This window comes from Aythya ferina (assembly GCF_964211825.1).
Source record: "Aythya ferina genome assembly, contig: HAP1_SCAFFOLD_376, whole genome shotgun sequence".
Lineage (NCBI taxonomy): Eukaryota > Metazoa > Chordata > Aves > Anseriformes > Anatidae > Aythya > Aythya ferina.
The window spans coordinates 26,335-38,345 of NW_028181191.1; the positions used below are offsets into that span (position 1 = coordinate 26,335).

Here is a 12,011-nt window from a genome sequence, read left to right on the forward strand (position 1 = left end):
GGTCACTAGTGGGGTCCCTCAAGGCTCCACTTTAGGGCCGGTCCTCTTCACGGATTTTATAAACAATTTAGATGTAGGACTAGAAGGTGTTTTGAGCAAATTTGCTGATGGCACCAAACTTGGAGGCGTTGTAGACTCAGATGAGGGTGGAAAGGCCTCGCAGAGAGATCTGGGCAGATTGGAGAGCTGGGTGATCACCAACCGCATGACGATTAACAAGAGCATGTGCCGGGTCCTGCACCTGGGACAGGGCAACCCTGGCTATACGTACCGAGTGCGAGGCGCAGAGTGCGAGGCGCAGAGTGCGAGGCGCAGAGTGCGAGGCGCAGAGTGCGAGGCGCAGAGTGCGAGGCGCTTCCTAGCAAGATGTCTTCTGCAGAGGTTTGCAAAGGAGTTTCTGTGCTTGCAGGGGTACGTTACTTTAGTTTTGTGGCAATGCAATTGAGTTTTGGAAGTTGTCTTGCCCTTTTCTACATCCTTCCTGCATCCAGAGGAGGAGCTGTGAAGCTTAACGTCACAAATCTCTAATGCAGATCATAAACCCCACAAAGTTAAGGTAGTTGTTCATCTTGGACAGGGTACGTTTGAATCCAAAACTCATCTTTAGGATGGAAGCAAGCTCTTTATTAAGCTCTTTCTGTTAATAGGAACGTGAGTCTTTCTGCCTGGAGCACAATTCAACAGAGCAGTCAACCAGTTCTTTAGCTTTGAAGGTGCTGAAGTGGACCCTGGGTTAAAAAGAACCGGTTCCCAGCCTGCCTCGAAAGGCTTACGCTTAGTGCTAAAATGTGAGTTTCCTTTCTGGTACGTGAACATCCTAGCCTTAAGATTTTCAGTACTCAGTCGCGGTCCCCAGACTCTCGTGTTTTGAGAGGGATCGTACTCCCCTTACCTAATGTGGGAATCCCGTTTTTGTGCCTCAAGGGTCAATGGTGTAAGGCACTTAGAAATCATTGCGGATTGTGGTTGTTGTCAATTGCCACGGAAATTAAGGCCGTGCAAGTACCTTCTACCCCTTCTTCTTCCCTTTCATTTGTTGTCCGGTTACTACACAATATTACCCATTTGGTGAGGTGTCCTAAAAAAAAAAAAAAAAAGCATTACGTCCTAATGTTAACAACTCTTCTTTTTTCTTTCTCTAGGTCTGCCAGTAGCTGACAAGGTAGAAAGATGACCTCTTCTCTTTCATTCTTGTGAAGTTAGAGGCAGTGCCCATTTAAACTGTGGCTGAGGCTCTGCGATGGTGCAAGTCTATCTTACTCCTTCAAATTCAGTGATGCTGCCGGAGTTTTCAGTAATGAACTTTGAAGGATTCAACCACTCTAAAGCTTTTGGACAGTGGCAATTATCTGAAAACATTGCTACAGGTTTATCTTCTTCGTCTACGTTTGTTTGCTCTCTCCATCTCATTCAAAGCAGTCAGGACTGGTTTGCTTCCCCCTTCTCTGGAAATTTGCACTAGGAACCATTGTTAGAATCAGAATCCTGATCTGAGAGCACGATGAAAAATGTTGCACTCCAACTTGGACATTGGAGAGGAAAATGTTCATGTATACGTCAGTATGGTACTCAGACAGCTGCTTACACCTTTTAGCTTTTAAACCTGAGAAGCAACAGGTAGTTTCTACGTTGCCCTCGGGGATAGTGTACTCTTTTGTACTTTGCTTCTATACAAACAGCTCAGAATTTTAAAGTCATGTTGTCGCTCATACCACCAAACAACCTTGCACGGCATTACGCGTTCCCCCCCAGATAGATCTTGCCCTGAATGCGTGACCAGACAAGGAAATAATGCCGGCACGTGAAACGAACTCGTAAATACATCTCTTTTTGGCTCGTTTTGTTTTGTTTTGATGCTTTGTGGGGCTTAGCTGTACTTCAGTGAGAAGAATGTCTTCTGGTGTGAACTGAAATTATACCTCTATGCCACAATGTCCCTCTCTTTTTTTTTTATTTTTTTTTTTGGGGGGGGGTTGGGGGGGGGGTGGGGAGGGGAGAGGAGGGTGTTGATAATTCCTTGTGGCCACCTGAAGGAGTTGCAAAATAATAAAATTTAGGTGAAGGAAAAGTTCCTTCTCTTAATTTTTGTCGTCGTTGTTTTTCTTTTCCATCTGGTCATAAAATGAAGGTCCCATTCTCTGGCTTGTGGCAGAGTGCAAGCGTGCTGAAACCGTTCACGTTACGTAGACTGTATTTGTCTGAAATGATAATATCATACCTATAGTCTGCTGCAGGCTCAAAAGCAGCCTATGCCTCCTGGACCGTTTTATGCCTTTGCTTTTGTTACTACGCCCTTGTAAGTCTTCAACAGGGAAATGAAATTACCCTATAGAGAAGAAACACCATCCAGAAGAAACTTCAGGTGCTAGGGCCTGAATCTTCACTGAAACCAAAGGCAGGTATCTTACTGACGTGAAGAAAGGGGCTTCAATCTATCCTGGTTTGTTTACTAATGAAGGAGCGTGAAAAAGATGCATGTCCTTGTCTCTGCAGAGGAGGTGAAGGAACAGCTAGTGCAAGGAACACAAAATTCAGTTATGCCGAACTAACAGGCGGTTGTATCCCAGCTTGGAGACTGCAACACAGAATCACCTAGGTTGGAAGAGACCTCCAAGATCATGTAGTCCAAGCTCTGACATAACACTAACCAGTCCTCCACTAAGCCGTATCCCTAAGCTCCACACCTAAACATCTTTTAAAGACCTCCAGGGATGGTGACTCGACCACTCCCCTGGGCAGCCCGGTCCAATGCCTAACGACCCGTTTGGTGAAGAAGTTTTTCCTAACATCCAGCCTACACCTCCACTGGTGCAACTTTAGCCCATTCCCCCTCGTCCGATCACCAGGCACATGTGAGAACAGACCAACCCCCACCTCGCTACAGCCTCCTTTAAGGTATCTGTAGAGTGCGATAAGGTCGCCCCTGAGCCTCCCCTTCTCCAGAGCGAACAATCCCAGCTCCCTCAGCCGCTCCTCATAAGACTTGTTCTCCAGATCCCTCACCAGCTTTGTTGCCCTTCCCTGGACTCACTGGAGCCTCTCAATATCCTTCTTGTAGCGAGGGGCCCAAAACTGAACATAGTACTTGGGGTGCGGCCTCACCAGAGCCAAGTACAGGGGCACAATGGCTTCCTTAGTCCTGCTGGCCACGCCGTTTCTTGTACGAGCCAGGATGCTGTTGGCCTTCTTGGCCACCTGAGCACGCTGCTGGCTCATATTCAGTCGACTATCCACCATCACTCCCAGGTCCTTCTCTGCCAGGCAGCTTTCTAACCACTCGGATGGCTTTTCCAACCATCTTCAAACTTCCAGATCTAGAGGAACGCTTTGGCTGCAGCCTAAAAGCCACGTGCACGTAAGCTGCCGCAAGCCAGCCGACCTTCTTCCCATGACCTGCCAGGAAACAGCAATGTAGGCACGTAACCAAATTAAAGCCAAAACTTGCAGCCCAGTCCTTGACCTGAATAGTGAGTGAGGATCCGGAGCCTGGCATTTATGCGTGATAGCTTCTACGCAGCCGAAGTAAATACACCCCGGGTGCCCTGAGCTGGAGGACCACGATGGTGGGAATGATCAACTCCCAACCGACCCTGAACGTGTGCGCGATTTGCTGCTCCACCTGGACCTATACAAGTCCGTGGGACCAGGTGGGATTCATCCCAGGGTGCTTAAGGAGCTGGCTGACGCCATCGCGGGACCTCTCTCAATTATTTTTCAATGATCTTGTGAATCTGGAGAGGTCCCAGTGGACTGGAAGCTGGCAAATGTCGTACCAATTTTCAAGAAGGGCAAGAAAGTGGACCGTGGCAACTACAGGCCTGTCAGGCTCACATCAGCGCCTGGTAAAATTCTGGAGAAGATGATCCTTGAAGTTCTTGAAGCGCACCTGGGGGACAACGCAGTCATTGGTCCCAGCCAACATGGGTTCATGAGGGGTAGGTCCTGCCTAACAAATCTGAATTCCTTTTATGATAAGATCACCCATCTAGTTGATCAAGGGAAACCAGCTGACGTGATCTTTTTGGACTTGAGCAAAGCTTTTGACACGGTTTCCCGTGCGATCCTACTGGACAAAATGTCCAGCATACAACTCAACAAACACGTCATACGGTGGGTGAGCAATTGGCTGACAGGCAGGGCTCAAGGGCTTGTGGTAAACGGGGCCACATCAGGCTGGCGCATGGTCACTAGTGGGGTCCCTCAAGGCTCCACTTTAGGGCCGGTCCTCTTCACGGATTTTATAAACAATTTAGATGTAGGACTAGAAGGTGTTTTGAGCAAATTTGCTGATGGCACCAAACTTGGAGGCGTTGTAGACTCAGATGAGGGTGGAAAGGCCTCGCAGAGAGATCTGGGCAGATTGGAGAGCTGGGTGATCACCAACCGCATGACGATTAACAAGAGCATGTGCCGGGTCCTGCACCTGGGACAGGGCAACCCTGGCTATACGTACCGAGTGCGAGGCGCAGAGTGCGAGGCGCAGAGTGCGAGGCGCAGAGTGCGAGGCGCAGAGTGCGAGGCGCAGAGTGCGAGGCGCTTCCTAGCAAGATGTCTTCTGCAGAGGTTTGCAAAGGAGTTTCTGTGCTTGCAGGGGTACGTTACTTTAGTTTTGTGGCAATGCAATTGAGTTTTGGAAGTTGTCTTGCCCTTTTCTACATCCTTCCTGCATCCAGAGGAGGAGCTGTGAAGCTTAACGTCACAAATCTCTAATGCAGATCATAAACCCCACAAAGTTAAGGTAGTTGTTCATCTTGGACAGGGTACGTTTGAATCCAAAACTCATCTTTAGGATGGAAGCAAGCTCTTTATTAAGCTCTTTCTGTTAATAGGAACGTGAGTCTTTCTGCCTGGAGCACAATTCAACAGAGCAGTCAACCAGTTCTTTAGCTTTGAAGGTGCTGAAGTGGACCCTGGGTTAAAAAGAACCGGTTCCCAGCCTGCCTCGAAAGGCTTACGCTTAGTGCTAAAATGTGAGTTTCCTTTCTGGTACGTGAACATCCTAGCCTTAAGATTTTCAGTACTCAGTCGCGGTCCCCAGACTCTCGTGTTTTGAGAGGGATCGTACTCCCCTTACCTAATGTGGGAATCCCGTTTTTGTGCCTCAAGGGTCAATGGTGTAAGGCACTTAGAAATCATTGCGGATTGTGGTTGTTGTCAATTGCCACGGAAATTAAGGCCGTGCAAGTACCTTCTACCCCTTCTTCTTCCCTTTCATTTGTTGTCCGGTTACTACACAATATTACCCATTTGGTGAGGTGTCCTAAAAAAAAAAAAAAAAAGCATTACGTCCTAATGTTAACAACTCTTCTTTTTTCTTTCTCTAGGTCTGCCAGTAGCTGACAAGGTAGAAAGATGACCTCTTCTCTTTCATTCTTGTGAAGTTAGAGGCAGTGCCCATTTAAACTGTGGCTGAGGCTCTGCGATGGTGCAAGTCTATCTTACTCCTTCAAATTCAGTGATGCTGCCGGAGTTTTCAGTAATGAACTTTGAAGGATTCAACCACTCTAAAGCTTTTGGACAGTGGCAATTATCTGAAAACATTGCTACAGGTTTATCTTCTTCGTCTACGTTTGTTTGCTCTCTCCATCTCATTCAAAGCAGTCAGGACTGGTTTGCTTCCCCCTTCTCTGGAAATTTGCACTAGGAACCATTGTTAGAATCAGAATCCTGATCTGAGAGCACGATGAAAAATGTTGCACTCCAACTTGGACATTGGAGAGGAAAATGTTCATGTATACGTCAGTATGGTACTCAGACAGCTGCTTACACCTTTTAGCTTTTAAACCTGAGAAGCAACAGGTAGTTTCTACGTTGCCCTCGGGGATAGTGTACTCTTTTGTACTTTGCTTCTATACAAACAGCTCAGAATTTTAAAGTCATGTTGTCGCTCATACCACCAAACAACCTTGCACGGCATTACGCGTTCCCCCCCAGATAGATCTTGCCCTGAATGCGTGACCAGACAAGGAAATAATGCCGGCACGTGAAACGAACTCGTAAATACATCTCTTTTTGGCTCGTTTTGTTTTGTTTTGATGCTTTGTGGGGCTTAGCTGTACTTCAGTGAGAAGAATGTCTTCTGGTGTGAACTGAAATTATACCTCTATGCCACAATGTCCCTCTCTTTTTTTTTTATTTTTTTTTTTGGGGGGGGGTTGGGGGGGGGGTGGGGAGGGGAGAGGAGGGTGTTGATAATTCCTTGTGGCCACCTGAAGGAGTTGCAAAATAATAAAATTTAGGTGAAGGAAAAGTTCCTTCTCTTAATTTTTGTCGTCGTTGTTTTTCTTTTCCATCTGGTCATAAAATGAAGGTCCCATTCTCTGGCTTGTGGCAGAGTGCAAGCGTGCTGAAACCGTTCACGTTACGTAGACTGTATTTGTCTGAAATGATAATATCATACCTATAGTCTGCTGCAGGCTCAAAAGCAGCCTATGCCTCCTGGACCGTTTTATGCCTTTGCTTTTGTTACTACGCCCTTGTAAGTCTTCAACAGGGAAATGAAATTACCCTATAGAGAAGAAACACCATCCAGAAGAAACTTCAGGTGCTAGGGCCTGAATCTTCACTGAAACCAAAGGCAGGTATCTTACTGACGTGAAGAAAGGGGCTTCAATCTATCCTGGTTTGTTTACTAATGAAGGAGCGTGAAAAAGATGCATGTCCTTGTCTCTGCAGAGGAGGTGAAGGAACAGCTAGTGCAAGGAACACAAAATTCAGTTATGCCGAACTAACAGGCGGTTGTATCCCAGCTTGGAGACTGCAACACAGAATCACCTAGGTTGGAAGAGACCTCCAAGATCATGTAGTCCAAGCTCTGACATAACACTAACCAGTCCTCCACTAAGCCGTATCCCTAAGCTCCACACCTAAACATCTTTTAAAGACCTCCAGGGATGGTGACTCGACCACTCCCCTGGGCAGCCCGGTCCAATGCCTAACGACCCGTTTGGTGAAGAAGTTTTTCCTAACATCCAGCCTACACCTCCACTGGTGCAACTTTAGCCCATTCCCCCTCGTCCGATCACCAGGCACATGTGAGAACAGACCAACCCCCACCTCGCTACAGCCTCCTTTAAGGTATCTGTAGAGTGCGATAAGGTCGCCCCTGAGCCTCCCCTTCTCCAGAGCGAACAATCCCAGCTCCCTCAGCCGCTCCTCATAAGACTTGTTCTCCAGATCCCTCACCAGCTTTGTTGCCCTTCCCTGGACTCACTGGAGCCTCTCAATATCCTTCTTGTAGCGAGGGGCCCAAAACTGAACATAGTACTTGGGGTGCGGCCTCACCAGAGCCAAGTACAGGGGCACAATGGCTTCCTTAGTCCTGCTGGCCACGCCGTTTCTTGTACGAGCCAGGATGCTGTTGGCCTTCTTGGCCACCTGAGCACGCTGCTGGCTCATATTCAGTCGACTATCCACCATCACTCCCAGGTCCTTCTCTGCCAGGCAGCTTTCTAACCACTCGGATGGCTTTTCCAACCATCTTCAAACTTCCAGATCTAGAGGAACGCTTTGGCTGCAGCCTAAAAGCCACGTGCACGTAAGCTGCCGCAAGCCAGCCGACCTTCTTCCCATGACCTGCCAGGAAACAGCAATGTAGGCACGTAACCAAATTAAAGCCAAAACTTGCAGCCCAGTCCTTGACCTGAATAGTGAGTGAGGATCCGGAGCCTGGCATTTATGCGTGATAGCTTCTACGCAGCCGAAGTAAATACACCCCGGGTGCCCTGAGCTGGAGGACCACGATGGTGGGAATGATCAACTCCCAACCGACCCTGAACGTGTGCGCGATTTGCTGCTCCACCTGGACCTATACAAGTCCGTGGGACCAGGTGGGATTCATCCCAGGGTGCTTAAGGAGCTGGCTGACGCCATCGCGGGACCTCTCTCAATTATTTTTCAATGATCTTGTGAATCTGGAGAGGTCCCAGTGGACTGGAAGCTGGCAAATGTCGTACCAATTTTCAAGAAGGGCAAGAAAGTGGACCGTGGCAACTACAGGCCTGTCAGGCTCACATCAGCGCCTGGTAAAATTCTGGAGAAGATGATCCTTGAAGTTCTTGAAGCGCACCTGGGGGACAACGCAGTCATTGGTCCCAGCCAACATGGGTTCATGAGGGGTAGGTCCTGCCTAACAAATCTGAATTCCTTTTATGATAAGATCACCCATCTAGTTGATCAAGGGAAACCAGCTGACGTGATCTTTTTGGACTTGAGCAAAGCTTTTGACACGGTTTCCCGTGCGATCCTACTGGACAAAATGTCCAGCATACAACTCAACAAACACGTCATACGGTGGGTGAGCAATTGGCTGACAGGCAGGGCTCAAGGGCTTGTGGTAAACGGGGCCACATCAGGCTGGCGCATGGTCACTAGTGGGGTCCCTCAAGGCTCCACTTTAGGGCCGGTCCTCTTCACGGATTTTATAAACAATTTAGATGTAGGACTAGAAGGTGTTTTGAGCAAATTTGCTGATGGCACCAAACTTGGAGGCGTTGTAGACTCAGATGAGGGTGGAAAGGCCTCGCAGAGAGATCTGGGCAGATTGGAGAGCTGGGTGATCACCAACCGCATGACGATTAACAAGAGCATGTGCCGGGTCCTGCACCTGGGACAGGGCAACCCTGGCTATACGTACCGACTGGGTGACGAGATGCTGGAGAGCAGCCCCGCAGAGAGGGATCCGGGGGCGGTGGTTGACAGCAAGTTGAACATGAGCCAGCAGTGTGCCCTGGCAGCCAGGGGGGCCAACCATATCCTGGGGTGCATCAAGCACGGCATTGCTGGTCGATCGAGGGAAGTGATTGTCCCGCTCTACTCTGCGCTGGTGCGGCCTCACTTCGAGTACTGCATGAAGTTCTGGGCAGCACAGTACAAGAAGGACATTAAACTGCTGGAGAGTGTCGAGAGGAGGGCGACGAAGATGGTGAAGGGCCTAGAGGGGAAGCCGGATGAGGAGCGGCTGAGGTCACTGGGCCTCTTCAGCCTGGGGAAGGGGAGGCTGAGGGGGGACCTCATTGCAGCGTACAACTTCCTCGCGTGGGGGAGTGCAGAGGCAGGTGCTGACCTATTCTCCGTAATCACCAGTGATAGGACCCACGGGAACGGTGTTAAGCTGAGGCAGGGAAGGTTTAGGCTGGACGTCAGCAAGAGGTTCTTCACCGAGAGGAGGGTGGTCGCACACCGGAACAGGCTCCCCAGGGAACTAGTCACTGCACCAAGCCTGTCTGAATTTAAGAAGCAATTGGACCGTGCACTTAGTCACGTGGTCTAAACTTTTGGGTAGACCTGTGCGGTGCCAGGAGTTGGACTTGATGATCCTTATGGGTCCCTTCCAGCTCAGGATATTCTATGATTCTATAAATAGTGTAGTCAGAGGTCACGGGGCTAGATTTAGAAAAGTCCTGCATAAAGAAGGGATCTCAGAGAAGAAAATGTAAATAACATTAATATCAAGAAAAGGAATTCTGATTGCTAAATTCTTTATCTGTCATGACTAGACAGACGAAAATCTACGATGGCAAGTTTGCCTTTAAGGTCATTTTCTTTTTTTATTCATTTCTTTTATTTATTTGTATTGATTTTTTTAACAGGCTCTGTACTAATTTTGCTCACAGAATGACTAACAGAAATATGACCCTTGTGCACCTTTTGTAGTTAATTCATTAGGTCAGCTGTAACCACTAAGCCCCTTGTCAGGTTATTTCTACTAGCAATAAGGAGCAATAGACCTTAAAACTTTGAAGCCAGGTAGACGAGCTTATTCCACAAGGTCTCTTGGCTCCACCCTTGTTAAGTGAAACCTGCCAGGTGTGGGTCATTTGACCTTTGCTATATTAGGAAGCCTGAGGACTTGTGGGGGAATTGCCTCCCCAGGGGAGACTGAGGCTTGGGTAGCCTGGGGTGTTTTTCTCTCGTGGTGAATTGGTCTCCGTGTTCCCTACTAGGCTGCTTTTCCTTCATGTTTTCTGCCCTCTCTGTGAAATAGTTTTAGAGACTCTATGAGCTAGTTACGTTGGTGGTGCCTTCTTCAGAAAAGCCCTGGTGGCACTCTTTCACTGCGAAGCAACTTTGGAAGTGACTGGAGTTCAGGAGACAGCAGGTAAGTGTTCCTGGGTTCTGTGGTTGTTACTGCTGAGGAGTTTGAGTACTTCCTTCACCTTGTCTGTTTTCTGTGAAATTACTTAGGTGGATTCTAAGCTCCCTTCCGAGCACTGGAAGAAAAAAACAAACAAAAAAAAGGCCTCACAAGCCCAAGTGCACACAGGTCAGCCTGACGTTGAAGAAGGTTCTTAAGTATTTGGAAGATTGACAAACGGGCTGTGTGAACAAGGTGCCTTAATGTGAATGCAGATTGTGGTAAGTAGAAAGAGGTTGGCCTTGTGGTAAGTAGAAAGAGGTTGGGATGGATACTGGTGGAAAGATTGCTACTTTGACTAAGTGGAAATCGTGAGAATGTGCTGTTGTTCATAAAAAAAAAATACAGTTTTCAAAAGATGCAGGCCAAAAGCAGCATGAGGAAAGTCTGTCATCTTCTCTTCAGGCCTGGGTCTCAGCTGGGGACTGCTTCCTGAACAGGTCCAGCACCTTAAAGAGAACTGCACTTCGTCCCAAGCCCTATGAACCCGAGTCTCAGCTATCACGGGTAAGTGTCTGGCGCAGAGTGCGAGGCGCAGAGTGCGAGGCGCAGAGTGCGAGGCGCAGAGTGCGAGGCGCAGAGTGCGAGGCGCAGAGTGCGAGGCGCAGAGTGCGAGGCGCAGAGTGCGAGGCGCAGAGTGCGAGGCGCAGAGTGCGAGGCGCAGAGTGCGAGGCGCAGAGTGCGAGGCGCAGAGTGCGAGGCGCAGAGTGCGAGGCGCAGAGTGCGAGGCGCAGAGTGCGAGGCGCAGAGTGCGAGGCGCAGAGTGCGAGGCGCAGAGTGCGAGGCGCAGAGTGCGAGGCGCAGAGTGCGAGGCGCAGAGTGCGAGGCGCAGAGTGCGAGGCGCAGAGTGCGAGGCGCAGAGTGCGAGGCGCAGAGTGCGAGGCGCAGAGTGCGAGGCGCAGAGTGCGAGGCGCAGAGTGCGAGGCGCAGAGTGCGAGGCGCAGAGTGCGAGGCGCAGAGTGCGAGGCGCAGAGTGCGAGGCGCAGAGTGCGAGGCGCAGAGTGCGAGGCGCAGAGTGCGAGGCGCAGAGTGCGAGGCGCAGAGTGCGAGGCGCAGAGTGCGAGGCGCAGAGTGCGAGGCGCAGAGTGCGAGGCGCAGAGTGCGAGGCGCAGAGTGCGAGGCGCAGAGTGCGAGGCGCAGAGTGCGAGGCGCAGAGTGCGAGGCGCAGAGTGCGAGGCGCAGAGTGCGAGGCGCAGAGTGCGAGGCGCAGAGTGCGAGGCGCAGAGTGCGAGGCGCAGAGTGCGAGGCGCAGAGTGCGAGGCGCAGAGTGCGAGGCGCAGAGTGCGAGGCGCAGAGTGCGAGGCGCAGAGTGCGAGGCGCAGAGTGCGAGGCGCAGAGTGCGAGGCGCAGAGTGCGAGGCGCAGAGTGCGAGGCGCAGAGTGCGAGGCGCAGAGTGCGAGGCGCAGAGTGCGAGGCGCAGAGTGCGAGGCGCAGAGTGCGAGGCGCAGAGTGCGAGGCGCAGAGTGCGAGGCGCAGAGTGCGAGGCGCAGAGTGCGAGGCGCAGAGTGCGAGGCGCAGAGTGCGAGGCGCAGAGTGCGAGGCGCAGAGTGCGAGGCGCAGAGTGCGAGGCGCAGAGTGCGAGGCGCAGAGTGCGAGGCGCAGAGTGCGAGGCGCAGAGTGCGAGGCGCAGAGTGCGAGGCGCAGAGTGCGAGGCGCAGAGTGCGAGGCGCAGAGTGCGAGGCGCAGAGTGCGAGGCGCAGAGTGCGAGGCGCAGAGTGCGAGGCGCAGAGTGCGAGGCGCAGAGTGCGAGGCGCAGAGTGCGAGGCGCAGAGTGCGAGGCGCAGAGTGCGAGGCGCAGAGTGCGAGGCGCAGAGTGCGAGGCGCAGAGTGCGAGGCGCAGAGTGCGAGGCGCAGAGTGCGAGGCGCAGAGTGCGAG

The 12,011-nt window shown here is 50.8% G+C and overlaps 1 long non-coding RNA gene across 1 annotated transcript; it reads left to right on the forward strand.

Moving 5' to 3' along the window:
* Positions 1-9,847: 9,847 nt before the first annotated feature.
* LOC311429164 lies at positions 9,848-10,637 on the forward strand. Its single transcript, XR_014688122.1, has 3 exons — positions 9,848-10,099; positions 10,186-10,353; positions 10,484-10,637. It is a non-coding gene; the product is annotated as an uncharacterized lncRNA (long non-coding RNA).
* The last annotated feature ends 1,374 nt before the right edge of the window (positions 10,638-12,011 follow it).